The sequence below is a fragment of the Watersipora subatra genome, chromosome 4 (assembly GCF_963576615.1).
Source record: "Watersipora subatra chromosome 4, tzWatSuba1.1, whole genome shotgun sequence".
Lineage (NCBI taxonomy): Eukaryota > Metazoa > Bryozoa > Gymnolaemata > Cheilostomatida > Watersiporidae > Watersipora > Watersipora subatra.
In genome coordinates, this window is record NC_088711.1 from 32,021,665 (window position 1) to 32,035,430 (window position 13,766).

Below are 13,766 nucleotides of genomic sequence, written 5' to 3' on the forward strand. Positions count from 1 at the left end.
GTCAGGTAGCACTTGATGATTACAAAGCTCCCAAGAGAAAAGCAGAGTGAACCCGTCGCGTAGAATATTTGTTCAATCATTTGCTAAGGATCAAATACTGTCCAAGGTCAGTGTTGACAAACAGCATAAAAGTATTTACTAGTCCAGCCTTTATTTCAGCGTGGCGCTCTGACGGGATAATGTCGTTCTCGCTGGTAAGAGTCTCAAAAGACTTTACAAGTGTTTTTGGTTACCAAGACCCAATGAATATTTTCTTTAAAATCTTTGGGAGTCGAAACGTAGCGCTGGGTTATGAACCAAGTGGTTAGGTTGGCATGGCGCCCGCTAAAAGCGATCTTGCTGAGTGATGTGCGGTGTTTGTTGAAGTCCTTTTCCGCGCTGCAGTTGTCAATGATGATGAGCGACTTTTTACCCGACAGTTGGCCGCCTTTGGAGTGTCGCTTGATCAGGCTTTCTAGGTTGTCAACCAAGTTACCGCTGCACAAAACTGTGCACATATTCAGCCAAGGACGATTGTAAGTCTTGTTGTCGTGGAATGTGGGACAGATGATAAAAATGTGATCAAAAGCGTGAAGGTAATACCTTTCAATTACATTTAGCGCGTGATAAGTCTTACCAGAGTTTGTTCGTCCGCAAATGATTGCGTTGTGCGGATGCTTTGGAAGTAAATTGTCCATTTATTGTTCGATACTACTCAATTGGTTATTTACAAAAGATACGCGTTTGTCAGTCACTAGAAATACAAACGCTTTGAGATCGTCTTGCGTTACATATTTTGATAGCTTAAGCTTGACATAGTCTTTGATCTGTCGACCTGTCCCACTCGATCTTTCATTATTCAAAGTCCTCATATCTATAAGTAAACAAAACTTGTCCGTGTAAAATTTTTCTTGGTTGATGAACGCTTCTCCTCGATCACCAAAGTACTTGACCGCGTCCTGATACGAGTAGACTGCTAAGTAATTTGATGTAAATCGCTGGTTTGTCGCGCCATCTATATCTAATATGAGAGCTTTTATCATCGGATTATTATAAATAGTGTCAACAGAGTTATCCGCTTTGAAAAACACCAAGATCGCTCGAAGACTTTCATAGCTCTCGTTTATGTTTATTTCAAACTCGGACTCTTCTTTTTGTATATCCTTGGTCGTGTGAGATTTGTAATCGTTGATAATGTGACTATGATTAGAATATTTTTGTTTAATACCTTCAGCCAAACTGGGTTCTGAAATGTAGTCGTATTCCAAGCCAAGGTTGGTCAGCGTATACTTACCCGCGGCGAATTTGATATGAAACTCTACATTGTTTTGGATCGCCTGCGGAGTAAAGGCGGCGTCAGTCAAAAATGATCCTAGGTGAAAAGAATATCTCTCATCGTGAATCTTTGCGAGAATGTCTTCTGCCGCGCCGTTTATCGAATGTCGTTTCTTTTTAGTCGCCTTAGACTGAATACCTCTATGCGTAAGATCGTAAGTATACTTTTGCTTCGAATGCCAAAACTCTCTATATATCGCTAGATGAGCGTAGTTGGATATGTCGGATATAGTTTGACCATTTATGGTCATCTTAAACTTTTCTACGATCGCCGATTTAAGGTGATCGGGAATGTCCGCTTCAGTTCCATCGCTGGCTAGTTTGAAATTGTAGGTTAGATTAAGCGATTCGGGGTAAAGAACTGTATTGGGCGTTAGCTGGGGCATTTTAATTACTAGCTCATCGCTAGGACTCGCTGTAGATGGATTGTGCACGACTCGCGCGCGCGACTTGTGCTCTTTTAGACCCTGCCTGTCTCTCGCGGACACGTTATGGTTTAATTCTCCTGTATACATTTATTATAATAAATATGGAATTGGAAGGTAAAGACTTTAACCCCGATTTTGATGACATCCCGGAAGAAACATCATTTATCGAGCCCACATTTACCGAGCCGCACATTCATGAGCAAAATGATGTGATATCCAAGGCGAATAATTGGCTCGCTCAAGCTGACTTGCCCAGCATTGATGAAATAATTTAAAAAAAGGGGAATGGTAGGGTTGTAGATAAACGATTGTTTTCGGCTATTGTTGAAGTCGTAAAACCCCGAGATGTTGGTAGAATAAATGCGGCTATAAATATTTATGACGAATACTCGCGGAGGTACTTATGATGGCTTTGTTAGTAAAAGGTTTCTTACGCGAGAAGAAATTAATAGCTATCTCGCCTCTTCCATAGATAGTGTACCTAATCCTCCCGTTAACACACCGGGTGTAGACACGCACACGCAAAATACAATCGGTGTAAAACTATCCAAGCTGGATATATACTCTGGTATAGATCATTCCAAGTTTGTTCCGATGGATGACGGTGGCCTCGCGGTAAAAACGAGCAAAGGCTCGCAAATGTTGACTTATGTGCGTAACCCTGAGCTTTTTGTCAAGAATCCAAAGATCCCAACCGCGGAATATCAAGGACTTTTTGGCTTGAACAAAGACGAATACACGAAAAGAGTAGAAAAAGCCAATGCTAGAACCATCACTCCGGTGGATGAAGAAGTGGATGCGGATCAAGGCAATTTGACTGACTTCAAGTCATGGCTATCTAAACAGGGAGACACGGTGAAAGACCGAGCAAAAAATTTCGTAGATCGGCTCAAAAGTAACAGAAAGACATCAGAGTTTAATTATCGCGAAGAATTTGAAATGAGTGATATAGCGGGAAGGTTACCGGAACGAGAGTTAGTAGCTATTGATCAAAGATTTCAAACTATAGAAGGACAAATATCAGTGGCTGTGTCAAAAGCTGCGGACCTGACAGAGCAGATACAACAACTCGATGCTAAAGAGGACAAATCTCCTAATGAACTCGCAAAGTTGCAACAACTAAAAGATGAGTTGGATGCGCAAAATGGTTTAATCAGCGATCTAAAAGAAGACCTTTCGGATAATACAGCAAAGATGCGAAAGCAGCGCAACCTAATTTTAGGCATTGGTGGTGGGTTAGCCGCTGGAGGAATTTTAACGGCCATATTCGAAGCGGTAGCAAATGCGTTAGGATCTGATGCGGTAAAAGATCTTATTCCTAAATCTACCGATCCAAAGGATATTATCGAAAGCGGCATTGGCAAAATTATCAAGAAAAATCTGGAAGACTTGGCCGCGTACTTTCATGACAGATATCTAAACACTTCCGGCGCAGTACAAGCATTTTGGCACATGATGGAAAATGCTGTAGATTATCTCGAAAGCAACTTGTGGATAATCATCGCCGCGGCATTAACTTTGTTAGCGTATGAGATAAATAAGCACAGATAAATATCTTATGATGTCATAAAAGATTTTTTACAAAGATTGTTACAAAGATTGTTACAAAGATTGCGAAAATTGTTACAAAGATTGCAAAGATTGCGAAGATTGTTACAAAGATTGTTACAAAGATTTTTACAAAAATTGTTGAGGTTTGCGAAGATTGTTACAAAGATTGTTACAAAGATTTTTACAAAAATTGTTGAGGTTTGCGAAGATTGTTACAAAGATTGTTACAAAGATTTTTACCTTATTGGATTAGCGCAAAACCTCCTACACCCGCAGCCGTGGCAGCACCTACAAAAACTCGCTCATATTATTTTTGTTCAGAGCTAGGGGTGTAATCTAAAGAAGGCGCTTTCATATCAGGGTGAGGTAGTGTAGGCTTTTCACCGTAGAGCTTTTCATAAGTATCAAAGGCCGAATTTACCGAGTATATTTCATCGGTAGCCTCCTGCTTTCGAGCATTTTGCTCGTTTAGCCAATCTTGGTTTTTGGCTCGTTTGATGTTGTAATCCGCTTGTTCAGCGTTTAGCTTTTCTAGCGCCACATTATGTCTCTTGGCTTCTTCCTGAGCTCCATTTTTATCAATCTTTGAAAAAAGATAATTTCCACCAGCGAACGCTAAAGAGTTTACGACGGCTCCCACTACCATAATCGCGATACTAGCCATTTATTATATCTCATAAAATACTATAAGCTCTTTTATATCAGTACTGGATACAACACAGGTCACAATTCCGTCTAGCTGAAGATTGATCGCGTGTAGTTTATTAGTTAACACCCCGGAATATGTAACAATTTCGGATTCGTCATTTAAAAATTGTACATCTAACCTCACAACGGATGAGCATGGCCAGTAGAGAATAATATCTTTAATATTTCCACCTCGAGGAATAACTAGCTGAAACAAGGCTTTTTTATCAGAAACACTTATCCGCTTTAGCCTGACTTGATGCACAGTCACGGATTTTGATTTTGATCTGCCATACATTTATTATACGACAACTCAATCTCAGCAACAAACTTGCCAAGATAGGCATTACCTCGTTCATCCGAGATTGACACGTTTAAGCTGTTGAGCTCGCCAATGAGCATGGATTTGTAATTATTAGTAGGATGGTGTTGTATTATTTTTCCCACATCAGTTCTGCCTATGGAAATAATTGAAAGGAGATTTGATCGTTTACCGTTCCATAAATTTTTAGACGTGTCTATTCCATCGATGTATAAATACAAACACAATGGGGTCAGATATAAATATTCATTCTCTATCAGTTTGGCTAGTCCACCCGTAATCGTCGCATCAGTACTAACCTTAAAGTGTTTTGATGAACTTTAAATGAGCCTGGTAATTTGGAAAGGAGCTGCTCGTACGTGTAATACCCCGGCTGAATAGTAGTCGTTCTACCGTTGTACGTGTAACTGGTCACTTCGGTCAAATTGTAAAAAGATAAATATAACGTAATTGTCTTAAGGCTAATACCGGTTGCCTTCACGGATCGATCGAGCTCAATGTGACCGGTTTTGTTTATTGTCAAAGAGGTCATTTATTAATAAATGACTGGACAACTATCTAGCGGTTATCCCATAAATTTTTACAACTTAACTGTCGTCGTAGCGATAGACGAACATAACAAAATATCGTATAGCTTTGTCAAAAAGTTTGTCGATATCTCACCAGCACCGGTAGTGATAAAAAGCTTTGATGATGTCAATCGATGGTATGATGACCCCATGTTATATTATTTTCAGCAATATAAGTTTTCCTTATACTGTGCGACTGCTTTGTGCGGTGTGAGTAAAGATCAGCTGACACGAGGTCTACCTCTTACAAAAGCTATTTTAAACTTTCACGTTATGTACCAAACTAAAAAGATGTTGGCGCAAATGGAGATTAGAAATAGCGGCGATCGAGCTTTTGATCCGTACAACAATCCTTACAACAAAACCGAGTACTGCAAATTGCTCAATGAGTTTAGAGTAACTGCTAAAGATATTCCTGAGATTGATCAACCAGCCAGAGGTCTCGGATTTATCATACAAGACAGTGGTAGTAAAGTAGGTTCTCTACAAAAACAGTTGGCTGATCTAGGCAGGCATCACAAACCGTATCCAAAATATCCATCAAGCAGTAAAGATAAGACAGATATGGGTGTACAACGGAGTGGTGCCAATGGTTGGGGTACTTATTACCAGTTTCCGGAGTGGAATTCGAGTGTGGGTACTAAAATGGTTTCGGTAACTCAAGACCCATTTGACTACAAAAGGGTCGTGCCCGACCATAGTAAGTCATTCACATCCCCCGGAATAGTTCGACTTAATGATAGTATTAGAGCTTACGTCTACTGTTTACTGGGAGCTCAGGTGCAAGCTAGACAAGCGGGTTCCTCCCTCGAGTCTCAACAAGAATTTTTAGTTCTGGTCAATAACTTGATCATGAAAAAGCAATCTCTCCAAGATTCTATATCAAACTTTGAGGACGCCCTCACTACAACTCGCGGGCAAACAAATTATGTTATAGCCAAAGGTCTGTACATGATACCATCAGACTTGAACTTGAATGCTTTAGGACAAAGCGTAAAAGGATTTAACGATAAAATTAAAATAGCCCAAGCGTTTGATAGCGTAGGAATAAAACCTCCACCACCAAAACCCACACCGCTAAAGCCTTCACCAAAACCCAAACCCGCGCAACAGCCAAAACCCGCGCAACCTGCACCCACACTAAAACAACCAAAACCTGCACTACAACAGCCACCGAAACCCAAACCTGCACCACTAAAGCAGCCTCCAGCACCGACACTAAAATCAACTCCTTCTGTAAAGCCATCTATATTTCTTACAGAATTATTTTCACCAAAACCTGCCCCTTCTGTAAAGCCATCAACAGAATTGTCACCGCCCAAGGGCAACGTTCACGAAGGAAATAAATTGTTAATCGGCGGCACTATAGTCATCGCGGGTATAGCTTATTCCATGATGTAATTTTATACGACCGTATAAAATTATGACAATGCGGCTTGTAGAGCCGCCTTTTTCATCGTTTTGTACCCAAGTATACCTTGTGCCTTGGCCAGCTTTTTGAGTTCGGGTACCTTGACACGCCTATTCTCATACCTAGGTATGGGTCTACCTCGAAGTGTATATCTATCAGTAGACTCTTTATATTCATCATACACAGGGGGTCGAACGAGATCAAACAACTCCATCGCATTGATCCATCTTTGACTCAACTCATCTAAACTTTCTTTTGCTTTCCTATTCAAGTGCGGCATTGTTAATGTCATTTATTCTGTAATGTCCGTGTGCCAAGCTATTTATTGAATCTAGGTAATAGCGTTTGTCGTCAAAGGCCGACAGAGTCTTTTTGCTGAATGTCCAATTTTTTATCTCGTGTAGCTTGGACTGGAGTGTCGTCATGGTGGCATTCGGAGCCGGATCTCCACTATCCAGGCATCGTTTGTAGGTATCAAACTTTATGTTTTTGGTTATACACTTTTTCACTCCTTTGCATTTTGTCAGTCCCCAACCCTCACCCTCTACGCAGTATGACTTGGCTCGCAAAGCCACAAACTCCGATATCGCCTTACCACCACCCTCATCTTTCATGAGGCCTGGCACCTTTTTGTTTTTGTCACTATAGCACGAGTGATCTTTTGGGTAATTGCTCGTGTCATACAGGTGTAGTGGCATCTCTTTATAAAAATCTTCAGTCTCGATCAGGAGCACAAGACTGTCCGTGTCAGTGTACATCATTCGGGCATTGGGATACTGCTTTCTGATGACATCATAAAAGAAATCGTACATGTGCATCTTTGATAGATCCAAGATGGCTTGACCAACGTAGATTGGCTTGTTTAATGTTACTGTCGTTTTGTTCATTGACACGGCTGACAGTTTATCATTAAACTCTTTTTTACACTTGAACCGTGGTCTGTTGATGAGTTTCTGTTGGCGTTTCGTGTTAGTAGTCAGTTCAACCTTGATCCGTTTGCGAACATCCTCCATCATCTTGCCAAATAGCGCATTCATCATAAGCTTGAAAAAATCTTTACCAAAATCTGTCTTAGCCTCCTTTCGAAGTTGAGTATTGAGTTGTATGTAGCGTTCCATCCAAGCGCTCTCTTTAAACTTGATAGCGCGGTGTACTTTGGTCACACGCAGACCTTTTTTGATATAATACTCTAGAATTTTGTGATGTACAACGTAACTGCACTTATCTCTAAGATTGGGCACTAGCTTGGGCACTTTTGCGTAGCAAGGCTCTCCGAGCTTCACTTCACCAACGGATCGCATATATTCCGACCATTGATCGGGTTTTGTCGACTCGGGGGCGAATGGATAGTCGTTGTGCTCATCATGCAACTCGGTTGGATACTCCAAATCCACTTCCGCGACATACCCTTCATCCTCGCTAACATCGGGCAGTTTGCCATCTTCTATCCACTCAAAACCACCAGTCGGTAGTTTTTTCAACATTGTCGAAGGGTACAGACTGTTGGCATCCAAGTACATAAGGTAGGTAGTTGGCTTACTCGAATCGTAGTCCTTTACATACGGATTGTTTGCCTTGGCATACCGCAAACCACCGCAGGTAGACATGCCACTTCTTATGCCTCTCTCAAAGAAATTATACATATCTACATCGGTGATGAGCTCCAGTTCTTGCTTTGTTATTTTTAAGCAAGCATCCAATGACAATGAGGGTGCAGAGATGTAGTGGCATGGATCGAGGCCATAATTCTCCATGGCTATTTCTCTAACTCTCAAAGACATCCGTCAAAAGTAGCACATCCCTCTTTAGATATAGGTCATGGTAGTCACCCAAATTTCTACATCCGAGCTCTCCACACTTTTTGAGCATGCATGTAGTCACCTGGCTGCAAGCCCGCATGATTGTCTAGCGATGAGCTAAAGTGTATAATCTTTGGAAGTTGCTTTTCTTCAAATCGCTCATGAGAATCCATATACTCGTACGGATACACGCCCTTTCTCGCCAACAAGCCAAAGTGTTCTGGAAACTCCTGTTTCAAGTGCGGGAGGTCGTCTAGTCCTTCCACTAGTTTGGCCAGTGAACTGTTGAGGTGTTGCATGCTGTCGATAAACTCCAAGCGATCTATTCTCATTGACATGTACTTTTCATCCGTGTTCGCTATAACACGGATGTCCTTGAACCCCTCGTAAGCCTTGACAATTAAATGAGAGTCATACCCCTTAAGGTTGTGAAATATCACTTTAATCTTTTTTATCTGTCTGCGCTTAAGATTACAATTATTGTGCGCGGGGCCTCTGTACGACCCAGAGACATGATCATGATCTCTAACTAGCCAATCTTCTTCCGTAGCCTCGCGCCCACACATGTAGCACTCTGTCGCAGTTTTAAATTCTCGCTCTTGCTCCGGATTGATTATTATTTTCGCAATTGGAATGCTATCTACCAACTCTTCTATTCTCTCCAACTCTGCAAAGAATCTCTCCATGCAATCCTCACCCCTGTAAGTCTCAAACCTCAATGACTCTCCTAAGCTGTTCACCAGGTTTACGCCGCAGCCACACGCTGTATGGACTTTGGTATCTTTGTCTATAATAGACTCAAGGTCCGCATAGACGGTGTAAGGCGCCTTTTCCATATTTTTAATGTTCTTAAACTTCATGACCGAGCCAGGTTTAGGCATCTTGATGATGCAAGTACTGTCATGAAGCCTTAGGCACATCTCAACATGATCTTTAAAAGTTCTCTCACACGTTGAGTGGTGGAGACATCGTAGGCACGTGTGTTTGCTATGACCACCGGTCATATCTGTTTGCTTGCGCATTAACGCTGACATACTCTTGATCCACATGTAATGATCCTTGTAGAGAAGCAGGTTAACCTCGGGGAGACCTTCCACTCTGTATAGCCGATCATCCATGTGAACAATCTCCATTCCACCATCTTTCCACTCAAACACATTAATCACAAGTTTGTTCTTGTTAGCAAACTTTTGGATCTGGTCTACCGTGACCGGGTACTTCAACATTTTGGTATTCAAGCTGTTTTGATATGACGTGTACTTTGATAGCCTGTCAGCATTGTCATTCGGTGGATGTAAGCAAGATAGCACCGCCCACAAAAAGCACTTGTTGTCATGTACCGCTTCCGGATTTATCTCTTTTACTTTTTCTACTAACGCTGATTTCTTGGTTTTGGTAGTAAAAGCAATGTCCAGAGATTTTGTAATCCGTTTTATCTCTGTCATTGTTTTGGCACCTCCATTGTTGACGTTTATGACGGCATTTTTGTTTGCTAAAGCTTTAGGGGTTGGTTTGTACGTTCCACCTCTTAGAGGTTTCCACCGATAAATTTCCAAATAAAATCTAGATACTCGCTCCAAAATCCACCCCGAACCGTTGTTCGTAAATTCATCAATTTTTCTGATTATATTCGCTAGCTGTCTGTTTAATTCTTCATCCAGATTGGTTGATGCTAGGATTGGTACGGCGCCTTCTCTAGGGGTACCCCAGAATCGAGTGATTATAGTACCACGCTCCAGATGGGAGAATGCAACTTCAGCACTTACGCGAAGTTTTTTAGTTTGGTTAAACGCATCATTAATCCTACCTATAATGACGGGTTTGGCGTGATTCCATTCAAAGTCTATGTTGGCTGATTGATAACTGGATACATCTATAGTAGATTTGTTGGTGACCTCATCTACAAAAGTGGTTCTTATCTCCACCCACGGCGCTCTGTCAACACCTCTCCATGCGTCCACCAAGTCCGCTTTTTTTTCACACGCGGCCCAACTGTTATATCTCTGGCTCGAGCTAAAGATTTTAGATCTTTCATACTCAAGTCGTCCACTGTAAGACGTTTCTTGCCATCGAAAATATCCTTTAACTCGGCTTTTCTCAGCTTCGCTGTATTCCCAAACCCTATACGCTTCGCCTCCTCCCTCATCTGACTGGAGGTAGAGTCTCCGTACAGGTTTCTCACATTGCGGAGGGCATCATCCGGGTGTGGCTTTTTGTAAGTACCGTCTGCCACTATTGGTATACCCTTACTAGTTTTACCAATCACTTTGGATTGATCGCCTGCACGATACGTTAGCTCCGCTTTGCTCATTTTGCTGTATCCTTTAATACCGCTTTGCTTGGCATCCTGTCGAAGCCAGCTCGTATTCCCCTCTCCGTAGAGGTTTCTAATGTCAGACACCGCCTCAGGTGGTGCCCGCTTTCTAACTCTCACCATTTTATTTATTATTACAAAGCTTTAAACCTTAGTCAAATCGATTGATGTAGGCTTAAAGAATTTTGTATAATAAAGGAGATTGTACAAATGGCAAGCGTGACCAGCACTTAGGTCCTGCAGTCGCGTGCTCTTTGGCAGCCGTATCTTCTCTCCGTACAGATTTTTGAGATTTTCCATTTTTTTTTAAATCGTAAGGATTTTAAAAACTTTCTAAATTTCTAGGATTTTTTAGACAAAAAATGCCAGGGCGAAAATTCTGAGCCAGATCAGCTACTTCTATTACTACTTATAGATAAGGCAGTATATAGCCAGCTATGGATAAGGCAGTATATAGCCAGCTATAGATAAGGCAGTACATAGTCAGCTATAGATAAGACAGTACATAGTCAGCTATAGATAAGACAGTACATAGTCAGCTATAGATAAGACAGTATATAGTCAGCTATAGATAAGACAGTACATAGTCAGCTATAGATAAGACAGTATATAGTCAGCTATAGATATGGCAGTATATTATAGTCAGTTATAGATAAGACAGTTCATAGTCAGCTATAGATAAGACAGTACATAGTCAGCTATAGATAAGACAGTACATAGTCAGCTATAGATAAGACAGTATATAGCCAGCTATAGATAAGGCAGTATATAGCCAGCTATAGATAAGGCAGTACATAGTCAGTTATAGATAAGACAGTACATAGTCAGTTATAGATAAGGCAGTATACAGTCAGTTATAGATAACGCAGTATATAGCCAGCTATAGATAAGACAGTATGTAGCCAGCTATAGATAAGACAGTACATAGTCAGTTATAGATAAGACAGTACATAGACAGTTATAGATAAGGCAGCACATAGACAGTTATAGATAAGGCAGTATACAGTCAATTATAGATAAGGCAGTATACAGTCAGTTATAGATAAGGCAGTATACAGTCAGTTATAGATAAGGCAGTACATAGTCAGCTATAGATAAGACAGTGCATAGTCAGCTATAGATAAGACAGTATATAGTCAGCTATAGATATGGCAGTATATTATAGTCAGTTATAGATAAGACAGTTCATAGTCAGCTATAGATAAGACAGTACATAGTCAGCTATAGATAAGACAGTACATAGTCAGCTATAGATAAGACAGTATATAGCCAGCTATAGATAAGGCAGTATATAGCCAGCTATAGATAAGGCAGTACATAGTCAATTATAGATAAGACAGTACATAGTCAGTTATAGATAAGGCAGTATACAGTCAGTTATAGATAACGCAGTATATAGCCAGCTATAGATAAGACAGTATGTAGCCAGCTATAGATAAGACAGTACATAGTCAGTTATAGATAAGACAGTACATAGACAGTTATAGATAAGGCAGCACATAGACAGTTATAGATAAGGCAGTATACAGTCAATTATAGATAAGGCAGTATACAGTCAGTTATAGATAAGGCAGTATACAGTCAGTTATAGATAAGGCAGTACATAGTCAGCTATAGATAAGACAGTGCATATTCTTATTTTTGTTTGCCGCCGACGTAATAAGACGTCGGCAGAATATATCTTTATTTAAATAATTCGAAACTATATTAAATATGTTCCGTAACATAATCTTATCGTTAGCCATTTTAAATAGCTTTGCATCGGGCATTGTTTGATCTCAGCCAATAATCTCACCATTTGTAGAAAGGGAAGAAGGTAATTGGTTAGACTCCACATAGCGACTTCTACTTTGTTGTGCATCCATCTATTCATTATCATGCTTGCAACTAACACTTATTCTCTGTAGTAGGAATTCTACTAAAACCTTCCGTGTCTGTGAGAGCTCCCAGGATGCCTTCCGCATTACAATATTAATACTCCACTAGTTTCAATTCTCACCAAAAATGGCTCAATTGCGTTTTCATGGCATCCACAAAATTCATAGAACAGGCTCATTAAGTTAATATATATTGTCCAGTAATCATATCAAAAGCTATAATAATTTCTGCTAGTATCTCTTTCATATGCATGTTCTGCTCCATAGTTGTAACCTATTCTATATATGTATTGGTAATTCTCAAAGTCTGGCATTCGGTCTGTACAGCTATAGTTATTAAAATCTCGGAATGAAACATCCGCTTCTTGCTGGACTTAATCTCAGAACCTCCCATCCACTAGGCGATAACCTAACCAATTAATCTATGCGAGATACTTTGGATTCACTAGGCGATATGAGTCGTTATATCAGTTAAAATATGCATAGCGCTTTGTGTAACGCAACGTTTCTAAACCTCGCTTTCACCGCTCTTATTAGTAAGTTTCGTAATACGGATTGTAGCTTACTCAAATTAATCATTTGCAATGTGCCAGGTTAATGGCAAGTGGCAGGCAACTACCTTACCTGCCACTGTTTATAAGCTGTCTTTTAATACCCGTGCAATGCTGGGCATCCAGCTAGCAGGGATCGCTAAACATATTATGGAAATTTTTACTTTTCTATATCCATAAATATTTCCATAATTTTATGGAAATGGATATGAAAATCTTATTTTAGCAATATGGAAATGTTGTGGAAATGAAAATAATATGGAAATGAATTATGGAAATGTTATGGAAATGGAAATAATATGGAAATGGATTATGGAAATGTTATGGAAATGGAAATAGTATGGAAATGAATTATGGAAATGGAAATAATATGGAATTGAATTATGGAAATGTTATGGAAATGGAAATAATATAGAAATGAATTATGGAAAATGTAACATGCACGTAATTCAAGATATAAACAGAGGCAAGTTATACTGGCTAATACATCTATATAGGTGTATATTTAAATGAAAGAATATTTAATGTGCTAAGTGCATACATAACAGGGATCGCTAAACATATTATGGAAATGTTTACTTTTCCATATCCATAAACATAAATATTTCCATAATTTTATTGAAATGGATATGGAAATTTTATTTTAGAATTATGGAAATGGAAATAATATGGAAATGAATTATGGAAATGGAAATAATATGGAAATGAATTATGGAAATGTTATGGAAATGGAAATAATATGGAAATGAATTATGGAAATGTTATGGAGATGGAAATTGTGACATACACGTAATCCCTGCCAGCTAGTGCTCACAAAAATAAAGGAATTGGAAGGCATCGATGTAAAGAGAGGATAACTCTCCTGCTACTAGTGGTGATATGTGGTTATGACCTTAGGTCAACTCTTAGACCAAATTACATCACCAATAGATTTTTTACTACA

The 13,766-nt window shown here is 39.8% G+C and overlaps 1 protein-coding gene across 1 annotated transcript in view; it reads left to right on the forward strand.

Moving 5' to 3' along the window:
* The window catches only part of LOC137395196 (uncharacterized protein FLJ43738-like), a 62,421-nt gene that overhangs the window by 5,350 nt on the left and 43,305 nt on the right, over window positions 1–13,766 (forward strand). The window lies entirely within an intron of this gene.